This window comes from Mastigoproctus giganteus, chromosome 12 (genome assembly GCF_048544385.1).
Source record: "Mastigoproctus giganteus isolate SK-2022 chromosome 12, ASM4854438v1, whole genome shotgun sequence".
NCBI classification, from domain to species: domain Eukaryota; kingdom Metazoa; phylum Arthropoda; class Arachnida; order Uropygi; family Thelyphonidae; genus Mastigoproctus; species Mastigoproctus giganteus.
Window position 1 is genome coordinate 44,187,663 of NC_143586.1, and position 22,321 is coordinate 44,209,983.

Here is a 22,321-nt window from a genome sequence, read left to right on the forward strand (position 1 = left end):
ATTTCACCCTGGCAGTAAAATCACCCGCCGATTAATCCCAGTCGGGCCGGTCAGGGGCCACCCATCTTGTAGAAGGCCAGAGGGTTGGATCCCCCTCTGAGATTAACTGGAAGACCAGCAGGTGTTCAACAAAGATCTTTAGGGTGGTAAAAGACTAATTGGAGAAGATGCGACTCCAATTTACTCAACAGGAAATATTAGATCTTGCACTTAGGAAAAAGCTATAAAAAAAAAACCCTCACAGGTAGTTTTTCTGGACAACCCTTAAAATGTGGGAAGCCATTGTGTGTTCAACTATTTTTTGATTAGTAAAGTGAGCTGACCCTGGAAGTAGTGCAATACCAGGGCAACTCGTGGCAAAGGTGGAGCAAGCTCCAAGCACTTCGCCGCCTTCCAAAAATCAGTTTAATATCTTGGGCCCCGATGGGGCCCGTATCAGATATTAAGCTGATAAGAACAGATACTACACTTTGATCTTAGCCAAAAGGCCGAGAAGCGATACCAACCACTCTCTGCCCAAGTCAATTATTGTTCCCTTAACTAAGTGTCTGATGGGTGTCCCATGAAGATCTCTCCTAAATAAAAAGCAAAGTTACGATAACCAAGAAAACTTTCTATCCATGGATCTCGACCACCTATTTCCTCTATCATTTATAAAGGCTTTCTTTGAATCCAAGAAATGAAAACATGATTTCTGAGTGATTCGTTCGGTAAAAGTCTGAAAGAGGATATTTGCTTAATGGTTGCCTAGCAATCAGCGCCGTCTACAGGGAATGTAGCTAAACATATTTTGCAACAAAATAATGCATGGTTTCTTTAATTTTTAACCAAGTTCATGGCTAAGAACGTTTAGTTTCATAAGAAACTAAACGTGAAATTTCTAGCAGCCTAAAAAAAAAAAAAACACGCGCACACACAAAATACGTATTAATTAGCAAAGACTTAAATATATTCATTATTTTCCTAATTATAAGGTGATGTAGCTTTAATAAATATAGAAATATTTCTTGGCTAAATGCGTGAGAGCATGAAAGAGTTTGTTTATGCTTGGGTACTGCACTTACATCATTTCTACTACCCAGGTAGTAGAAATGCATCGTTTAATTATATCACACTTTCCCAAACTTTCTCGGTTCAGGGGACCACCAGACAAAGGAAATGCCTAACCGTTCCGTTCATGAAGTAGTTATGTCCAAACAACTTAATAAGTAATGTTGAAACTGTGATGTTCACACTGTGAACTACATCCAGCTAGTAGTTCACGCGGTGTCCTACAGATTCGAGTATAGCTGTGTTTCCCTAGAAATGTTAAATTATCCCGCGGTGCCCCTGTGAGTTCGCTCCGGCGCCCAGTTTGGGAATAGCTGAATTATATCTCGAATCATATTGTAGTAGAAATGATGTAAGTGCAGTAGTATCCATGCAATAAACAAACTCTTTCAACAAGTAGAGACCGACTATAAAGATATGCAATAGCAACGTTAGCAGAGACTTCGAGAGTGACCAATGATCAAAATGGTTACATCATCGGCATAGGCAATTATTTTCGTGTTGTCAAAATATCCGGAAATCCACTCATTCAAAAGAATAAATGAATGAAATGAAATAAACTGGCGATCGTTCTTCAGATGGAAGGTTTATTTTTGTTTGTTCGTTTGTTATTTGGTTTTTAGGAGCATTAGCAACTAAGGCCATATTGCTCCGGGATATGCGGTGGTCAATCCCGGACCTTTCCGCATCCTCCACATTTGGTGGTGACGGGCTCGAACCCCGGTCTAATCAAGAAGCGTATGCTACGCACTGTTGCTCCTTCCCACCTGGCTACGTAGGCGCCTCAGCTGGAAGGTTTCTAGGTAGTTTAAGAGTTGGCGGTTAATTGATTTCTCCATTACTTTAGAAAGAGTTGAAATAATTGCAATGGGGCAATAATTGAATGGGAGGAATTTGTCGCCCTTTTTAGGAATGGGGGATGGATACGCGTGCGCGAATTCGGCTATAGTTGTGGATTTTGGTGCTCCTAATTATTGAATGTTTTTATCTTATTTGAAGTGTAATTCAGTGTTAACTTAAGTGCTGCAGTAACACCTAATGTGGTTACATATCTGTAGATGCTAATATCTTTCAGTTGACATCTTCTACGGCTTATAGTTTGCTTTATGTTGTTCTGCTCAGTTGCATGTGTGGTGATAGCCATTTTCCAATACATCACGACTCGTAATTTCTGTCTGCCTTTCCGTCTTTGGGACTGCTGCTGTCAAAGTCAGTAGGGCTATAATCTTCCCTCAGGGTAAAGTTTCAAAGTAAATACAGTACATACTGTACACAAATTCCTTCAATATTGTTTATGCTTAAATCGATCACAGGACGCCTAAGTGGTTTCACTCTGCTGCGGGCATGAGTTCAGATACCTGGAAGAAGAGTCTTTTATAAACTTTTCTCCCACTTATTCTGTCTCTCAATAATATCTTAGAACTATCTTGTATTTATTTTCGTCATTATAATGGATGGAAAACAACTTCCACAGTTAGATTTCCCACCTTCGGCTGCAGCTATAGCCGACTGTCAAAAACAAGACTATATTCAGGACGTGTCCTATCAATGATGGTATATCTAAGATCAGAAAAGATATCATTAGCTTATAGCCTGTAAAGCTAACAAGGTAAAGCATAATTTCTGTAAATCTTATCATGGAAAAGTGGTCGAACTTAGAGACAATTGCCATTGCTCTACTAATTGAAAATGAAAGGCTCAATGAAGAAGTAAATATCGGAGTAAAGAAGTTACTTGAAAGAGTAGTAAACTCGTTTTCTCCTGCCACTCTCACCCAATAAAATCATTCTCCAGTGTCAGCTCAGGAAATTCCCGTCAAGGGTGATATTTATGCGCAGTCATCAACTCAGAACCCTACTGCAGTCAAGACTTTTGTGGATGCCACCCGTAGTGGGTTGTAAATGAACGAGAAAACTAAACCAAGTAATAATGTTATCATTATCAGAGCCTCTGAGAATAGTGAATTCAAGGCAAGCACCGAGGTCAAAAACTTAGTAACTAAAACCTTGAAAACTGTAAAAGTGAAGTCCCTTAGATTAGTTAGAAACCGAGCCGTCGTTCTGGAAACGGCGACAAAGTCAGATAATGAGTGTATTTCTGATTGAGAAACCTTTACCACTGCTGGTATCTCTGCAGGAGCTCCTCGGAAAGGTAATCCTTTTGTGGTAATTTATGACGTCCCTAAAGACCTTTCAAAAGAGGAAACAGCAGAAAATCTGTACAATAAAAACTTAGCTGATTTCGATTTTACCCTTGATGAAATCAAGCAGGGTACTACATTCAAATTCACTACAAAGTCAAGATCCTCTTCATAAGTGCACTGGGTGATAAGTTTCTTTCGAAAGATATAACTGTATTTCATCGTTAGACAGTTTTCCTAACCTGGAGCTCCCACAAACACCGTCCATTTACTATAGTAACCAAATGCTACCTCTGCCTTAGTTTTGGTCACACTACACAGTATTGTACCAACGTTCCCCCTCCTGTGGCCACTGTGCACGTAGTGATCACGTTTTTGCCGAGTGCCCACAGAAGAACCTGCTTGCTGTGTAAACTGTAAACGTAAAAAGCGAGAGTTTCATCACTCTGTTAAAGATTCAACCTGCCCGGAGTACCTACGAGCAACTGAGACGGCACGTTTCAGGACTACTAATGAATAATGACCATTCCAATCGTGTATATAATGTAAATAATAACTCTTCTCAGGAGTCTTGTAAATTACGAAAATAACGGTCACCACTGCAGGGATGTCGCCGATGAGATTAGAGTGTGCGCGGAGGAAAATCATACTGATAATTCTATCAATACAGGAACCATACTATGGAAAGGCTCACTTAGGCCAAACTTCAAAAATAAAGGTATTTTCCCTTTCCACCAGAGTAATTCAACCAGTCCAACAAGACCTTTAAACTTGCATAGTTATTTTAAACGGAAATCTAGATATAACTGTTATCAACGAACTCTTCCATCAACTAGTAACTTGTTTAGTAACCTATCAAACCCTAACTTTTTACATTTTGTCTATATATTGCCCTCATTCTGGGGATTTTAATAATTCCCTGAATTACTTCGAAACTGCATTAAACTTCTTGCGACCTAAAAATATCATAATCACATCTGATGTGAATGCTAAATCTGGTATGTGGTTTAGTACTAACTCTGATACAAGAGGCCAACTTCTGGAAGAGTTCATAATTACTCATAACTTATCTATTGCTAACAGTCCACAACAATTTACTACGTTTTAAGTTATTCAGGGGGAGTCAAATATCGATGTGACCCTGACTACTTATAATTTCAGTGCTAATATATCTGACTGGACCGCTTTTCCTGATCGAACAACAAGCTATCACCGAGCTCTCTTTCTACGTAACTAGCTCCAATACTTCAAAATTATACTCCTCAACCAGAGCTCATTAGGTTTTCAATAAAAAATATTAACTGGCAATCCTTTGATACTTCAATCTGTATGGAATTTCATGAGAAAGATAGATTTTTCAGGACTTTTCTGCTAATGAAAAACTGCTATTGCATTTCAAAGTGCGATTATTAAAGTCTCATACAAGTTTTCAAGGGAAAAACAAGATTTCAAAACGTGTTCGTGGTGGTCTGAAGAACTCACAACACTTAGAAAATCTGTCCATCAGGCCCGTCGAAGATACCAACGACATCAGCATTGGTCTTCTGCTGATGCGGAGCCTTTTTGACTCACTATATACATCTCTTAAAAATATATACGTAAAAGCTATAGCTTCTCGAAAACGAGACCTAGATGAATTTCGTCAACAGCTCTGGCAACGCAAACCCGTGGGGCCTTCTCTACAAAATCTCAAGGAACGAGACGTCTTCATTAGAAGTTTTTGGTACTGTGGTCAACAATTCTGTTGAGACATCTGACTGGTCGGACTCTTAACACTATTCTAGACAGATTTACTTCCAATTAATCACTCCTCAAATGACACACAAGCTCACTCAAACACTCGTTCTGCAAACTCTGAATATAATCTAACGAAGCTATTCCTCCATTTACTTCTGTGGAACTTGAAACTGTCGCAAAGAAAATTAATACTAAAAAATGTCCAGGTCTGGAACTAGTGGAAAACTTATTTGTTTTAAGTTAAATTAACTTATGTTTTATAATTAAATTAAGACCACTACTACTGATTAATCTCTATACTAAATGTTTGCAAGAGGGCCTCTTCCTAGACATGGAAAACAGCATTACTAAAACTTATAAAAAAACCTGACAAACCAGCTTTGGAGCCAAAGTCCTATAGCCCTTCTGGCAAATCTAGGGAAACTGTTAGAATGCCTCATGGCTTTGCGCCTAATGTCTAATCTCTCCTACAGTCACAGAATTTACTGACATCCAATCAATACAGTTTTATGGCAGGCAGGTCCAATGAAGAAGCCCTGATTGAATTTACCTCCCATATCAAAAATTCGACATCTAAATATACTCTAGCTTTTTTTGTCTACTTTGAGGACGCTTTGATTCCCTCTGGTGGGAAAGCGCCTTCGAACGTCTCCTCAACGGCCACTGTCCTCAACAACTTTCTTTTCTTCAGAAGTTACTTCAACAACCGGCGTGTGCTTGTAAAATCAAAATTCTGTCAGGTCTCGAGGCAGGTATATCTTGGGGCTCCTCATCTGGAACACTGTCCTTCGGGAGTGGATTTCCAGATCTTTTGACAACACCAAAATAATTGCCTATGCCGATGATTTAACCATTTTGATCAGTGGTCACTCTCGTGTAACTATCGAAGTCTCTGCTAACGCTGTTCTTGCAGATCTTTATGGTTGGACTCTAGACAACAAACTATCCATCAGTGCTTCGAAAACTAAAATGATGATTTTTGGCTCCAAATTAAATATTCAAGGCCCACCACAAGTCAAAGTTAACAAACAAGGTTCGACTCCCAATTGTCACGAAACCAAATCTTTGCGTGTGATTGTGGACTAATTTTTTTTTCTCACACCTTAATCATGTAACTGCCAAAATTAGAAAATTTACTGGTGCCATCGTGGAGGTCTCTCGCGTCGGATCAAGCGCAAGTTTACTACAACGCCGTCTTTATACCGCTGGCGCATGGTTCCACAGGACAAAAATAGTTAAATTTCAAGCAAAACTAGCTAGTTTACAGAGAACTATGCTCCTTAGTATGCTAAAAGTTTCCTCATCGATGAGGAAACCTGTCATTGGTTTCAGACTTTTTGGACACCATATAAATTACAGTTCACAATCAACCTTTGCCTTCAAAACGCGTTGCGTTAGTATTGCACTACTGTACGTTGAGATAAATGGTATGGAGCAAGAGATAGTCCCAAGTTTTCGGACTTACTAGTTCATCTAACAATAGTAGGCAGTTTCTTTTAATTAACTAAGTTCCCCCCCCCTGAGAAGGCACCTGTTTGAAAGTAGTGCAATGTCGGGTCGACTCGTTGTATAGGTAAAGTTTGTTCAGCTGCCACCATTTAAATCCTGCGGGCACAGAAACTTATGAATATATAATATATAGCTCCTCACTTCATATGATAAAAAATATCTGACATCTTTAAAAATATAAATTAATTTATGTTATATTTGTTTTATTTCTTAACAATAAATATTTTCAATACCACCATCAACAATTTTGGGACAGCTACTGCATGACAGTGGCGAAACTTAATTCTTTCTTTTACAACGAGTTTTCCGGTATTGCAAACAAATGGCATCGCTAAAAGTGTAATGTCTTTATGAAAAGTTGAGTGCATCACCTACTTACTTAAAGGATAAGTGTCTCATCCTCAACTCTTTTTTTTTTTTTTTCCCCAAGTGTTGAAGGAGACATGTACTACACTCAGGGAAGTGGAAAATAAAAACGTCCTGTGGGTAATTGTGCAGTTAGATATGAAATTCTCTGAGCAGTGCAGACATGCGGCCAGAACAGTTCATGCTGTTTTGTCAATGACATGCAGGAATTTTGCTAACAGGGATGAGGAGGTGGTCATCCCCTCGTACAGTTAGGCCACATTGTAGGAAGGATGTGGAGCTGCTTGAACTAATACAGAGAAGTGTGACAAGATTAGTGAAGGGGGAAGAAAGTCTCCATTGCAGAATAGAAAAAAGGTTTCCGTTCTGCAATGGAGACTAGGCACCTGCCAGGTGATCTGACTGAGGTTGCCATGGCTTTCTTTTCAATGGCTTAATCCTTAAGCAAACGCAATGTCGACAGAGATTCTTCCTCTTGCTCCGGTGTAAGTGCATAGTTTGAACAAATTCAAGGAAAAACTAGACAGATTATTGGAAGGGATGAACAGATGTAGGACTTTTTTTTTTTCTTTTTGGCCGATGCTGTATAAGCTTGTTTTCCTGCATCATTTGACACTACTAATACTAACATAAAAGGTGAGTCTAAGTCAGGGTCTCGCTCTTTGCTGATGCCATTTGACATAAGATAAACAAATTCATCCTGTGGTTGATTTAATGCGAGTTTATTATTGGGCTATTACACGTTAATTAGGGGTGTCCAACATAGGCTGCTGAAACACATCAGAAATAACTGCATTTAAATTATATTACTAAAGAAGAATTTGCAAAAATTCTAAATTAATCTGAATTATTAGGGCAGAGCACACCCATCGGCTTTCCAACTCCCCCAGCTCTTCCGACATCACCGATCTAATCCATCTTTCAGCAGGACAAGTATAATTCCGGTATCTCGATTCGATTTATATATATAAAAACTACTCGCCTCCCTATAGGTAGTCCGCTCTCCCCCTTCACTTCTTATTGAAGAGATTACGGCATCTGTTGAGAATTAAGCCATCATATCCTCTCCGTACAAATTGAAGCTTAAGATACCTAATACAATGGCCATCGCTCCCAAATGCTTTCTTGTTTCCATGATCAACATCATCCATCAGAACATTAAATTCAAGCTTGATACAGAATAGCCCAGGCGGTTCCGTTCCTGTATGTTTCTTTGCAAGTAAGATCACAGTGTATATCGGAAGCCTGCTGAACTTAAGTCTAACCATCCCGATCCACAAAAACTGGGCTTCTTAAATCGCAGATCCATCAAGCTCAAGGTATCTTCAAGGGTCGTAACCTCCAGGCTAAGATCGAAGGATCCGCGATTTAAGATAAGTGATAATATCGCCCAGTTGGCCAAAAACAAGAACAAAACCAGATCATTTGCTTCCAGAAACATTCAGCAAATCCTTCGCTACCAATCGGAAGTTGAAATTAAACATCCTGCGAATCACATCAAGTGTGAAGCACGAAGGATTTTACATAGGACAGAACCAAAAAAAGCTGTTCAAAAGGATCTGTGAACACAAAAGCGACGCGCGTCTACAATAAATTATCACTTTAGGGTCGGCCCTACATTGTTTTGAAACCGGACATTGAACATATATTTCTTTATGTATTTGAATTCTTAAAGGTGTTTCAGAAGGGGGGGGAAAAAAATTTTATTTGCATGTTGACACTTTTAATGGACCAATAAGGCGCATCCTCCAAAATTCACGGAAATTTGTACTCTTTCCTGGAAATGACCCGCCAGCAGTGTAAGCTACGAAAGCAATTTTAGTGCAGCCAGATTAGCAGTACAGGAGCGTGAACCAATTTAAGTAGCGACAGTGTTGACTATTTTATAACTGCACAACTTTTAATAATAAAAAGCGTGTGAAAAGAAGGTGACTGGTAGAGGTGGATATCGATATTCGTTTTGGAATTATATTAAATATGGTAAATTGTAAATTTATTACATTTTCTTCTTTTTATAATTATTACTGATAATTATTTTGATTATTATTATATAGTTATAAATATTTAATTTTGAAACTGAAAATTTTTTTTTTTATTATTATTATTATGAAACTTCAGTCCACATGGAATAAAAATCGGTTCGAGTGGGTCGGGTATGGGTAATTAATTTGAAGAACAAATTCGGGCTCGGGTCAGGTCAGGGCTAGGCTTCGGGCAGGGTAAAAATAAAAATGTAGGCCCGTGCAGATCTCTAGGGTGCTCTCCAAAAGAACTAGGGCAAAAAATAATATTGTATGATGTGAAAAAAAAAACAAACAAGGAAGACCTGTTAGGAGACCTATATAACAAAAATTTAGTAAGAATGAACTTCTCCAGGGAGAAAGTACAGGTGGAGATATTTGTCCGTTTTTGTAGTATTAATAAAACAGGAAATAATTGGGTCCTCCATGTGTCAAGGTGTATTAGAAGTCATTTGTTAATGCAGGGTAGGATTTCCATTGGCTTCATGTAGTACAAGTTCAATGACTTTCATTTAGTTACTGTGTGCTATAACTGTCAGGGATTTGGTCATACAATCAGAACATGTTACCACAGACACCCGATTTGCAGGTATAGGACACTCCTACACATTCTGTACTCATCAGCAAGAACAACCAATCTGATCCAATTGTAAGGCAAAAAATCGAGCCGCAAATCGTTCCATAAGGTTTAAACAGTGTCCAGAATACTTCAATGTACTTAATTTGGTGAGAGAAAGAGCACTGCAATTTGATATAACTTAATGGCAGATATGGATAATCACTTAATTCTTAATCAGTACAATTCAAAGTCGAATGGTAACCAGTGTTGCCAACTCTTAATAATATTTCCCGCTAGCCGCATACTCAAAATCCGCTATTTTTAACACTTGACCCGCCAAATTTTTTAAATTTTCATTTGTTTGTACTTTGTAGTGAATAATAACAAACAAACAAATAGTATATATAAATAGTTATTTATTTTTCTGTTTTTAATATAAAATCAATATCTAAAAATCTAAATTAATTTCGAAATTCAATACCTCCTCATCATATGCTTCTTGTGTACCTATTTTGCGAAGCACTTCTTCAGGTAAAACATAATTTTTAGAAAACTTTTCAACTCCTTTGAGCCCGTATCGTATTGATAAAATTGCATTAACCATGCCAACACTCATTCTGTTGCGTGTTTTGTTTTTTACTAGATTTAAGTTGCTGAATATTCTTTCCACATCTGCATTGGATAATGGCAAAATTAAAATACCCAATGCAAATTGGCTAATTTCTTTAAATGGATTTTCACCGCTTGCATCTCGATATTTCGAAACTCCTGACCAAAAATTCATTGTATTGTAGATGGTTTCCCATTTAACGAGAGTAATGTTTATATACTGTTGCTCAATTTTTTCAGTTTCTACTTCAGAAAATTTTAAATTTTGTAATAAATTTATCAGTGGTTCTTTTTGTTGCTTTAATATATTGTTAACTGAGATTAATGATATTTTTTCTAATTCTTTATGTTGTCCTGAAGGCGTTGTTTTAATTGATGATACAAATCAATCAAGAAATTACGACCTCCCTCTCTTATTGCCATTTCATCTGATAAGTTTATTCATTATTAACTCATTTATTTTTATTTCAAATTGGTAATCTAAATATGGTTTAGGGTCTAAATAATTATTAATGTCCTCTTCTATCCTTTCAATATGTGTATTTGGTAAAAACATTTTATTGGCAATCATCGACAATAGCGTGTTTAAATCGTGTAGTAATAATGTAGGATCAGCAGTATTTGATTCAAAAGATTTGTTTACTCTTTGTACTTCAGATAAGATAGGTTTTAAAAATAAAAGATAATTACTTTCATCTTTGAACATTGAATAAAGAAGTTCTACGGTATAACATTTGTCAGTCAAACGCGAGTTATTTCAAAATGGGCTTTTAATTCAATATACTGTTCTAAAATTCTTGTTATAGCAACTTCAATGGATAACCACCTTGTTTGACACGAATGAACTATCTTTTTCGGATCTGCACCATCGTTTGTGGCACTGTATAAATATTTGAATTTATTTTGTCGACTAGTGGATTTACTAAACCAATTATAAGTTTCAGCGATCATGAATTCTAGACTTCTAGGGAATGTTTCGCGTGTTGCATGAGATACTGCTAATTGCAAAGAATGACATACACATTTAATTAATATCAAGTTCGGTACATCGGACTTCAAATGTGTATAAACGCTGTTATCAACTCCAATCATAACGCTAGCATTATCTGTCCCAATGCCCACAAGATTGTTTAAATTTTTCCAGCGTTATTTTAATTGAATTTGAAATATTTTCAGCATTACACTGATCTAATTCTACAAGAGCTAAGAACGTAGAAAGTCTTTTATCGAATTGCTCATCATAATACACAATTGCAATACCTAATAGTTTTGTCACACTAATATCGTTTGATTCATCTAGTAACAAACTATAATTTGCAAAATCATGAGCACTGACTTCAATAAATCTTTCTGAAAGTGGGGGGTGTACGATATATTTTATAATGCCGCTGCATTTTGTTCGATGAATTTTTAAAGTTTTGGCTGTTTGACCTTGGAATGCATTCTTACATAATTCACCAAGGTGGTCTATTGCCAGTATTGAAGAGTGAGCACGAACAAACAAACTTAACTTTGCTTCGGCTTCCACTGTTTGTAAATTCTTGGTGGGAAAATTTAATTTAGATTGGTTGCCTGATCTATTAGGTGAAAATGGTTCTGCTGACTTAATGTTTGGAAGTTTTTAAATGACTTTTTAATGTCCGAAATTTTAGCAGTAAAATCAGACTTACATCTTGCTCGAGTTGGATGTTTTGGAATCTCTACTAACCAGGCTTTGAATTGTGGAAAAGCTAACCATTCCTTCCGAAAATTTTGGGTATATTTCGTTTTGTTTTTGTCCGCCATTCCGTAAGGTAAGGCGTCCGCCTCTATCGATAGAGAAAAAAATATGAAATTGAAACGCTTTGAGCGAAATGAAAGACCATGTGATATTGCACGTACTACAGACCTAAATGAGGCAACGCCGAGAATTACAAAGAATTGCAGAGAAAATAAAAACAACTTTGAAAGCAGAAACAACTCAAAGTGTAATTAAAATCCATTAACACACAACGAATTGGAAGAGATGGAACGGCTGTCATCTGTTTGGATAGAAAATCAAACAAAAAACAAGTTTGCTTACGACAGAAGCAAAAGCATTAGCAATATTTTATTACGACCTTTACGTAATAAAAAAATACGTAATGATCGTAATAAAAAAAAGTAAGTATTTTATTACGATTATTTATTTTGTTTGAGTATGTTTTGGTTACAAATGTGTGTTCAGTCTTGGGTGGTCGGCACCTAACCCAATTTTTCCCATAGGGCCTGTTGTTTATATTGCACGAGGGTTTCTAGGAACACAACTATCGTGCTATACGAGGACTGACTATACTAAGATATTATTACACTGTGGTTATTAGAAATAATTATTACTTATTACTCTGTGGTTATTAGAAACGTTGAAAGAGATGTCAGTAATTCGGATCGCATTTCTTGGAAGCCAAACAAATGACGAAGAAAAATGATCCAATGCCATTCCTTCGCGGTTTCAAAAAAAGGCGTCATTAGAATTTTTTCCACATATTTAGATTTGATCCAACAATTTAAAGCTATGACCCAATGATCAGGTCGTTTGACCGCGGGCGTAACTACGTAAAATTGTTGGGGATCTCCTCAAGGAAATCCAGAATAATATAAAACCGATTCTTCGCTTTATAAAAAAAAAAAAACTATGAAATATGATATCCCTACTATTTCAATTATGAATTATTTTTATTGTTAATTAAATAATTACTTGAACAATTAATTTAATATTTCTTAATTTAAATGTTACATTGCCAAAATACATAAAATGCTAAACATTTATACTCTTCCCGCTAAAAACCCCGGGGGCTCACATCTGGTGAGTATGGGCTTGGCACACCCAGGGTCCTGAGCTGGATATCATCATTCTTCTCTTTCTTGGTGATTCCCTTCTAATTTTGACACACACTCTCTCTCTCTCTCTCTCTCTCTCTCTCAGGGTTACTCGGGAACTGTTTTTTTTTTTTTTTTTTTTTTTCCTGGTGCAGCATAAGCCTCAGGCTTCCTTGCATCATATGGATATTAATAATAATTATAATAATAATAATAATAATAAAAAAATCCGCTATCCGCTATTTCATATTTTAATCCGCTAAACCTGAAGCAATTCCGCTAAATCTAGCGGGAAAACCGCTAAAATGGCAACACTGATGGTAACCTACGTATAATTCAGATCAATGCCCAGAGGTCAAGATCGGCGGCTGATGAAGTTAGACTAGTGTGCAGCAGGGAGAACACTGATTATAGCCTGCATACAGGAACCATTCTTAGTGAAACGTCGGCCTACAGGATATCCACTTACAGCACGCGTATTTTGTGCAGATGAACCAGACTTACGAGCTGCGATTGTTGTGTTTAATAAGGACGCAACTATCGCTGTTATAAATTCGTTGTGTTCTTCTCAGATGGTGCATCTGAGAAGTAGAATGAATCTTGCATCATTTCTATCTGTTGTATGTATTGTCATCACTCAACAAACATTAATATATACATCAGGTACATGGAACCGGCTCAAAATCGCTTAGGTAGTAATTCAGTAATATTTGCTATGGATTCTAACGCAAGATCAGCGTTGTGGTTTGATAGAATTACAAATGATCGTTGTCTTCAACTAGACGAATTCTTGGCTTGTTGTGGATTGGTTATACAAAATCTAACAAGTCCAGATAGTACTTTCTTCACTGCTAATGGAGAATCAAATACTGACTTCACAATCTGTAACGTAAGGTCAGCTGGACAATTGGCGATTAAGAGCAGATTGGGTGTGCTCTGATCATTGGGCCATTGTATTTTCTGTCAGGGACATGACGAAACTAGCTCCGCCTCAAGAACAGTTACGACAACTTCCCATCAAAAATGCAAAGTGGGATAGGTTTGACGAACATATTTATGTCCGACTTGGGAATCTGGGCACTGGGGCATTCAGCTGGATGTCTGGAGAGAATGCAGCGGACTTACTTCAACGCTCTATATTTGAGGCTTCCATCACATCCGTGAAGCAAAGGAACTGTAATAGGATTCCAGTTAAATGGTGGTCTGGTGAGTTAAGCCAACTTCGGAAACAGGATCATAAAGCGCGGAAAAGGTAACAAAGAAGTCGGTGTTACAATGGCGAGGAGAAAGTTAATGTACTTAAAGTAGAGTATCAAAGAATGTGATGTTGCTACTTTCAAGCCGTTCAATTAAGATCTTTAGGGTGGTAAAGGACTACTTCACGCACCGCAGAATGACTGTTAAGAAGTCGGTTGGTTCAACTGTACAAGAGGTGACCAGGGGGGATTACCACAAGAATCGGTTTTTGGACTGATCATGTGGAACCTATTATTGGAGGACTGGTTTCGTAGAGACTTCGAGCATACAGAGATGCTGGCATATACTTGTGCTGCTTATTGAAGGAATTTCATGGATGCAACTAGAAACCAGGTCACAGCAAGTTTTGCTTGAACTTAACTGATGTATGTTACATAAACTGACTGAATCAGGAATTAAAACAAGGACAATGGTCATCAAGGGTAATTTTTCTGGTATGAAACCCAAAGTTGTGAGAATGAATGGGTCGAGCCTAAAATCGGCAAGGAAATTAATATCTAGGGATTATGCTTGAATCTTTGACTTTCACCTCACATCTGTCTGAAAAGGTGAGGAAATTTATTGCGATGATTACTCGAATCAGTAGGGTTGGTTGAGGAATAAAAGGTAAGGTGCTGAACTGCTATATGAATATGTATTTATCCCCAAATTGGGGCACGTACGGTGCACCAATTTGGTTTGAGCGTGTAAGTGGAAAACTATCTACTAGAAATTTCAGTTCCATTCAAAGAGTAATGCTCCTTAGGATGTGCGTGGCATATAGAACTGTGTCGACCCCAGCTTTGCAGGTTGTGACTGGAAAATTGCCTATTGATTTGCATTTGGTATATTGCGCACTGGCTTACTCCCTACGCCGTGGCATTCACTGTTCTTTTCTGAATACAGAGGTGGACATCTTGGCAGATCCCTGAAAGGAAAAGGCAAGATTCTGGGACACCCAGGTAAAAGTCTGGCAGGAGTGATAGTGTTTGTAATAAAGGGCAGATTACATAAATTTTCCCAGATATAAGAAATGCAGCCCCAAAGTTCAATTGGTTTGCACCAAACTTAGAAGCAATGTTCTTATTTGGAAAACTATCTACTAGAAGTCATGGTTTGATTAATGGAAAGTTGCGCAATTTAGGAATCACTGAAAGATCTAGTTGCCACTGTGGCAAAAAGTAATAATGGGAACATTGTGTACAACTGTAAGGAGAACAGTAACCTACGAATGGAATTGGTATCTTGAGTAAGTAATCTCAATCTTATGGTAGAAGGCTGCGAAATGATTCTGGTTGATAAACAGGAGCAGTTTTTAGCTTTTCAAGCTTTTTGCAGCTGCTATATTTCTTAGGCAGAAGACTCTTCTGCATCTGGAAGTCTTGGATTGGTAACGTGGTATGCTGTACAGCCGGAATACATAAAGTACCGTGAAATCGATCTGAAAGGATATGTTTTGGTGGCAGCATGCGTCTGCTGTATCAACTGCAACTCCAGCTCCTTGTGCTGGCATTTCTGTTCTCGGGAGCTCCTTTTGCTACTGGCTCTCCAGCAGACTCTGAACAGATGTAGCTCTTTGCAATGAAGTTTGGACTTTCTCTGAAATTTACTTGAGATTGCACCCCTATGTCCTGTCATCGACTGTCTTTTGAGATTGGCGCGTCGGATTTGTGAGCTGCAGAGTCAGTCATCAGCAAAACTATGAACAGGATTTGCAGGAATGGAAGACCGTTTTATATCAAGATTAAGAGAAAGGAAACAAGAACCCCCCCCCCCCCTTGGGGTTGTTCCCTCTCTTCACCAGCGAAGATGGAAAAGAGGCGACTCCAATTTACAACACACCTTCAAAGGTGGTTTTTTGTAAAAAACATAAAATGGGGGCAGCCATTGTGTTCAACTATTTTTTGATTAGTAAAGTGAGCTGACCCTGGAAGTAGTGCAATACCAGGGCAACTCGTGGCAAAGGTGGAGCAAGCTCCAAGCACTTCGCCGCCTTCCAAAAATCAGTTTAATATCTTGGGCCCCGATGGGGCCCGTATCAGATATTAAGCTGATAAGAACAGATACTACACTTTGATCTTAGCCAAAAGGCCGAGAAGCGATACCAACAAATGGTTGCCCGAATCAATTATTGTTCACTTAACTAAGTATCAGATGGGTGTCCCATGAAGATCTCTTCTAAATAAAAAGCAAAGTTACGATAACCAGGAAAACTTTCTATCCATGGATCTCTACCAACTGTTTCCTCTATCATTTATAATGCTTTTCTTTGAATCCAAGATATTTTATTAAGAAGAAATGAAAACATGATTTCTGCATATTTCGTTCGGTAAAAGTCTGAAAGAGGATATTTGCTTAATGGTTGCCTAGGAAATCAGCGCCGTCTACAGGGAATGTAGCTAAACATATTTTGCAACAAAATAATGCATGGTTTCTTTCATTTTTTTTATTTAATTAATTATAAGGTGATGTAGCTTTAATAAACATGGAAATATTTCTTGGATAAATGCGTGAGGATATGAAAGTTTGTTTATGCTTGGGTACTGCATCATTTACATCACTTACATCATTTCTACTATCCAGGTGGTATGAATGTATCGTTTAATTAAATCACACATTCCCAAACTTTCTCAGTTCGGGCCGCCCCAAGACCAAAAGAAATACCTAACCATTCCGTTTATTAAGTAGTCAGGTCCAAACAACTTAAATTATCCCGCGGTGCCAGTTTGGAAACAGCTAAATTATATCTCATATGTAGTAGAAATGATGTAAGTGCACTAGTACCCATGCATAAACAAACTCTTTCAACAAACAAAGACCAACCATACATATCTGCAATAGCAGCGTTAGCAGAGACTTCGATAGCTGCACGAGAGTGACCACTGATAAAAATGGTTACATCATCAGCATAGACAATTATTTTGGTGTTGTCAAAAGATCTGGAAATCCACTCATTCATTCGTTCGAAATAATGAATGAAATTAATGTACCGAGGGTGTTCCCGGGGGTAACACTCTCGGTACAAATGTCTATTATCTGGAACACTATCCTTCAGGAGTAGATTTCCAGATCTTTTTACAACACCAAACTAATTGCCTATGCCGATGATATAACAATTTCGATCAGTGGTCACTCTCGTACAGCTATCGCAGTCTCTGCTAACGCTGTTCTTGCAGATCTTTATGATTGGTCTCTAGAAAACCAAACTATCCATCAGTGCTTCGAAGACTAAAGTGATGCTTTTTGGCTCCGAATTAAATATTCAACTCCCACCACAAGTCAAATTTAAAACGTTCTACTCCCAGTTGTCACGGGAACGAAATATTTGGGTGTGATTGTGGACTGTAGATTTAATTTTTGCTCACACCTTAACAATGTAACTGCTAAAATTAGAAACTTTACTGGTGCCATCGTGAAGGCCTCCAGAACTGACTGGGGTCTCTCGCGTTGGACAACGCAGTCTTTCTCCATATGACAACTTATGCCGCTAGCGCATGGTTCCAGAGGGCAAAAATTGTTAAATTTCAAGGAAAAGTAGCTAGTTTACAGAACTATACAGAACCGTATCTATATTCCTATTGATAAGGGCCTATGATAGGGCCGACCGGGCTAGCCGAGTGGGTAAAGTACCTGCCCAGCAACCCAAAGGTCGCGGGTTCGATTCCCGCCTCGGGCTTGGATCAAAGTACTGCAAAAAACCTTGGGAGGTGCAATATGGCCACAGAAGCCGATGCGCCAACAACTACCAAATCAATCAATCAATCAAAGCCTATGATAGGGGGGGGTGCAGGAAGTACATCGTAACCGTGCCCGGGAGCCAAAGTATTAACTGCAACCAGTATTACATGGTATTGCAACAGTTCATAGCTTATCTATAGAACTTTTGTGGCCTAATGATGATAACTATGATCGCCAGCTTGACTAAGCCTTCTCAAAAGATCAGGCATCACATATTGTACGTTCTGATAAGCCAATGATTTTATGCTACAAAGAAACTTAAGTAGGTATGCAATTTGTACATGAATCATGAAAAGGTAAAGTGTATACAGTATATTAAAAATCGGAATGGCTTTTATCGTTAGCTGGTGGATGTTGACATTGCTTGAACTTAGCTGTAGTAGCATGTTTTCTTAAATGACAATGTACGTCACGTTAATTATAACAATAATACTATTAGTACTACTATTAATAGTAGTCTACTGCCACTGCTAATACTAAATTATTAGTATATAATATTTTGTCTTATTGTCTTTTTTTTTTCCTTTTTTCAGATATAAAAATATAAATTCTCTCCAAAATGTATTCTCACAAATCAGGAGCCAGAAAACAAGAGACAAGAAAGAACGAGAGAATAAAGAAAAACGGGTCAACAAACTCTTTCTCTTTCAATTTGGATTAAGTGCGGCTTCAAAATATTTTTCATTGAACTCACCTATAGAATTGGAGCAAGAAGAAACTGTTGGAAACCTCATCCCCAAACAAGGAGCAGTTGATTTGGGTAATCATGCACAGGATTTTGATGAAAGGGTAGATGCAGAAAATGAAAATCTGAAAGAAACATACATACAGGCGGAAGTGAAAGTAAATTTGGAAAACTAGATGAGTAATCATAATGTAAGCCTTGATATTGTATGTATCACAACTGAGTTTCCATCTCAAAAGGAAACAGAATAGTATGTTACGAATGGTCACATCCCTCTGCCTAAAACATTCCCAAAAGATACCTGCAATCAAGGTTTCCCAGAAAGCACAGTGAAATTTCAAACCACCAATGGAGAACTACATATAAAAGACTGACTTGTCTGGAGTCAATAGAAATAAGCATTATATTGCTTTTCATGTCGATTATTTTGGCACAAGACAGCCAAAAGTCTCGAGACTAGCACTTCTGCGTCTAAATCTGCACTGGTATCTACTGAAGGCTGGGATTCTAATGGGAAGTGGTGGAAACTTTCCTACGGGATCCCAAAACATGAAAAAGCCAATAGTCACAGAGAATGTTACCTAGCTTGGCGAGAACTAGAAAGGCACCTGCTGTCTGGGACAGGAGTTGACATCATTTTAGAAGCGTCAATCAAAACTGAAGCTATGAAATGGTGCAATCTTTCTAAAGCGCATCGTCGATGTTGTACTCTTCTTGGGAGAACGTGGTCTGGCATTTACTGGTTCATCCCATCGAATTGGTGATTCAAACAATGGACACTTTTTAGGGCTCACTGAACTGTCTCTAGGTGGGACCCCATCCTTCAGGAACATGTGCTAAGTGCAGAGGAGTCACAGAAAAGGAGTGAGCGGCTTCAAGTTAATTATCTGTCCCCTGACTCACGATGAATTTATTGCAGAATTCTCGGATCTTGTGAAACAACACATTTTTCTGGAGAGGCAATCTGCAAAGTACATTGCAGCAATAATAGATGCCACACCAGATTCCTCCCATATTAAACAAACATTTCTTTTGAGATACGTATTTTTAAAAGAAACGCCGTATGAGATTCAAGAAAGATTTCTCAAGTCTGCAGATTGTAGTAAAAGAGGGGGAAGAAATTGCTCAGTTGATAACTGATACATTGAAAGAACATGCTATATCTCTCAGTGATCGTAGAGCTCAAGCCTACGGTAATGAGTCAAATACGGCTGAAAAATACAATGGCGCACAAGCAAAAATACAAGAACAATGCTCAACAGCAATTTTTTTCACCTTTGCGGTTGTCACACACTCAACTTATGTGGAAATTATGCTGCTGAATACATACCTGAAGCAATAACCTTTTTCGGAACAATTCAAACTGTACCACCTTAGGACTGTTCAGTTCCAGTCCTAAGCGGTGGGGATTACTACAAAACTGTATTGGTTGTTGTTTTCATGGTATGTATGAAACAAGATGGTCAGATCGTGTTGAATGTGTAAAGCCTTTTGCAGCTCACTTGCCTGGCATTAAACTAGCACTGGAAGACCACCTAGAACTAAGTTTGACGACCAAAACAAGAAATGAAGTCCATGGAGTTTTATTATATGTGACATCTTTTGCCTATGTGTTAATATCAGCTGTGTGGTACGAAATATTAGCTGGCATAGATATTTGCAACAAGGTCATTCAAGTTAGAGATACCAGACTGGACGTTGAAGTAGCAAACAGAAACTCTTCTCACAGATCTGAAAAAACTTCGAAACAACTGCAAATGCATGTGAAATAAAGCCAAATTGGTTGAGTCAAACCTAAAGACAAATAAAACTCTCCCGTAGATGTGACGGAGTTAGGCGCAAGAGGGCAAGGCCACATGATGACAGCACACCTGATGCTAACTTGGAGGAAATGAATGATACAGATGATACGTCAGAAGAGGCCTACTTCGGAAAGTAGGTGTTTTACGTTTTCGTAGGCAATGTTATAGTAGGATTGACTGTCCGCTTCAATGCTGTTAAGCAGCTGGAAGAAAAATTTAATTCGTGTGTAAATATCTCACCATGTCTGAGAGTGATGGGGAGAGAAAAGCTTTCTTTATCAGAGAAATATCCTGCTGACATTAACGGTGATGATTTTGGAAAAGAAATGCAACGTTTACCTTCAGTACATAAAGCATATTTTGTAACTGCACAGTTGAGCCATTAAATCTGTTGAATTTGTTAACAGAGTACAGACTTGGTGACCTTTTCGAAATGTTTGTGTTAGCTTAAGAATACTATTAACAATTCCAGCAACAGTAGCTTCTGCAGAGAGATCATGTAGTAAACTCAAGCTGATTAAGAATTATTTAAGGTCTACAATGTCTCAGGAACGTCTTGTGGATTTGACCAGGCTAAGTATTAAATCAAACATTGCCAGAACAATCAATTTTCATGCTGTGATTCGAAATTTTTCACAAAAAACAACAAAACAGGGAAGCTCTTTTTTAAAAGTAAATACTAAACCTATCTACCCATTTTTTTTTTTTTTTTTTTTTTACTGATAATTAGTCTTCTGATGATCTGCACTGCACTATAGTTCAATTATGTGCACTTAGGAACATTGGATTTCTATGAATCAATTTATGGTCTTAGCAACAATTGGTAATAGCAGGGCCGTACTTATAAATAGGCGCATGAGGCGCTAGCTTCGGGCCTCACGATATAGGGGAGGGGGCTCTCGATTTACCAGGAAACTTCACGATGAATTCGTCTATCAACATATCTTCACGACGAAAATTAACGAATTAAAGCTTTTGATTGACCAACAAAATTCACCAAGCACTTGAATATTTTTTGTAAGAACGATCTTCATGCTCGTGCAATAAAGGTTAAGCGAGAAGTTAAAGACATAACTAAATGCTACTGAAGAAATACGGTAAAAAAAAAACACGAACTCTGGATTCATACAACTGAAAAATAGTGTAACTTCAATAAACTTTACGTAACCTTACATTGTGCAACATATTATAATAAAAAATGTCTAATAAAATAATTCATTTTTCAGTTCCTTCATCCATTTTTTACTAAGTAAAGGGGATCCTTGTACAGTACATAAACATTACTATATAATATCGGTGTAGATATTATATAGATACACCACACAACTCTTAAAAGAAAAACTACGATCGTAGTGTGAAAGGCATCATTCCATCTGTATCTCATATTGGGCTCATCCTTCATAACGAGTTACCGTGTATTGCACTACCCCGAATAAGTAACGCTTCACTAATAGAGAAGACTATTGTCACTTATTTGACATTCTCGTGAAGTGATAATAGTGTGTTTCCGCCCTATTCTCAGTGGGCACCACCACCCAGACGGCACCGTTTCAAAGCTAGTTGGATTTTCCGAGGTAGTGCAATTCATGGCAACTCGTTGTGAAGGAAGAGACAATATGAGATACAGATGAAATGATGCCCTTAACACTACTACCGTAGTTTTCCTTTAAGAGTTCTCTATGGACTATAGCGCAACTACAACGATATTATACAGAATCTTAAACTTATGCCTAATTGCATTTAGTTTTATTTAAATAATAAACATTAAGAAAATTTGGTCCCCGTTTTAAGTGGAATTTTCTGGAACCAATTATCCTCGGATAACGAGGACGCCCTGTATCTTAATGATTGTTTTTAAGTCTCAAAAAACAGAAGGTATTCACCTAAAAAAAAAAAAAAAAAAAAAAAAAATCCAGGGATATACGGAGTATACACTACACTACAGCCCTGCATACTAGTGTAGCAGCAACGACGAAACTACAAATTCAGGAACCCCTCGTGAAATTCACTACGGGCTTTATGATCCTAGTC

At 37.8% G+C, this 22,321-nt stretch overlaps 2 non-coding genes across 2 annotated transcripts; both read right to left on the reverse strand.

Moving 5' to 3' along the window:
- Positions 1-308: 308 nt before the first annotated feature.
- LOC150076991 (U2 spliceosomal RNA) lies at positions 309-500 on the reverse strand. The gene has a single exon (XR_016547776.1). It is a non-coding gene; the product is annotated as a U2 spliceosomal RNA (small nuclear RNA).
- A 15,476-nt stretch (positions 501-15,976) lies between these two features.
- On the reverse strand, positions 15,977-16,168 carry LOC150076992 (U2 spliceosomal RNA). Its single transcript, XR_016547778.1, has one exon. It is a non-coding gene; the product is annotated as a U2 spliceosomal RNA (small nuclear RNA).
- Positions 16,169-22,321: the final 6,153 nt, after the last annotated feature.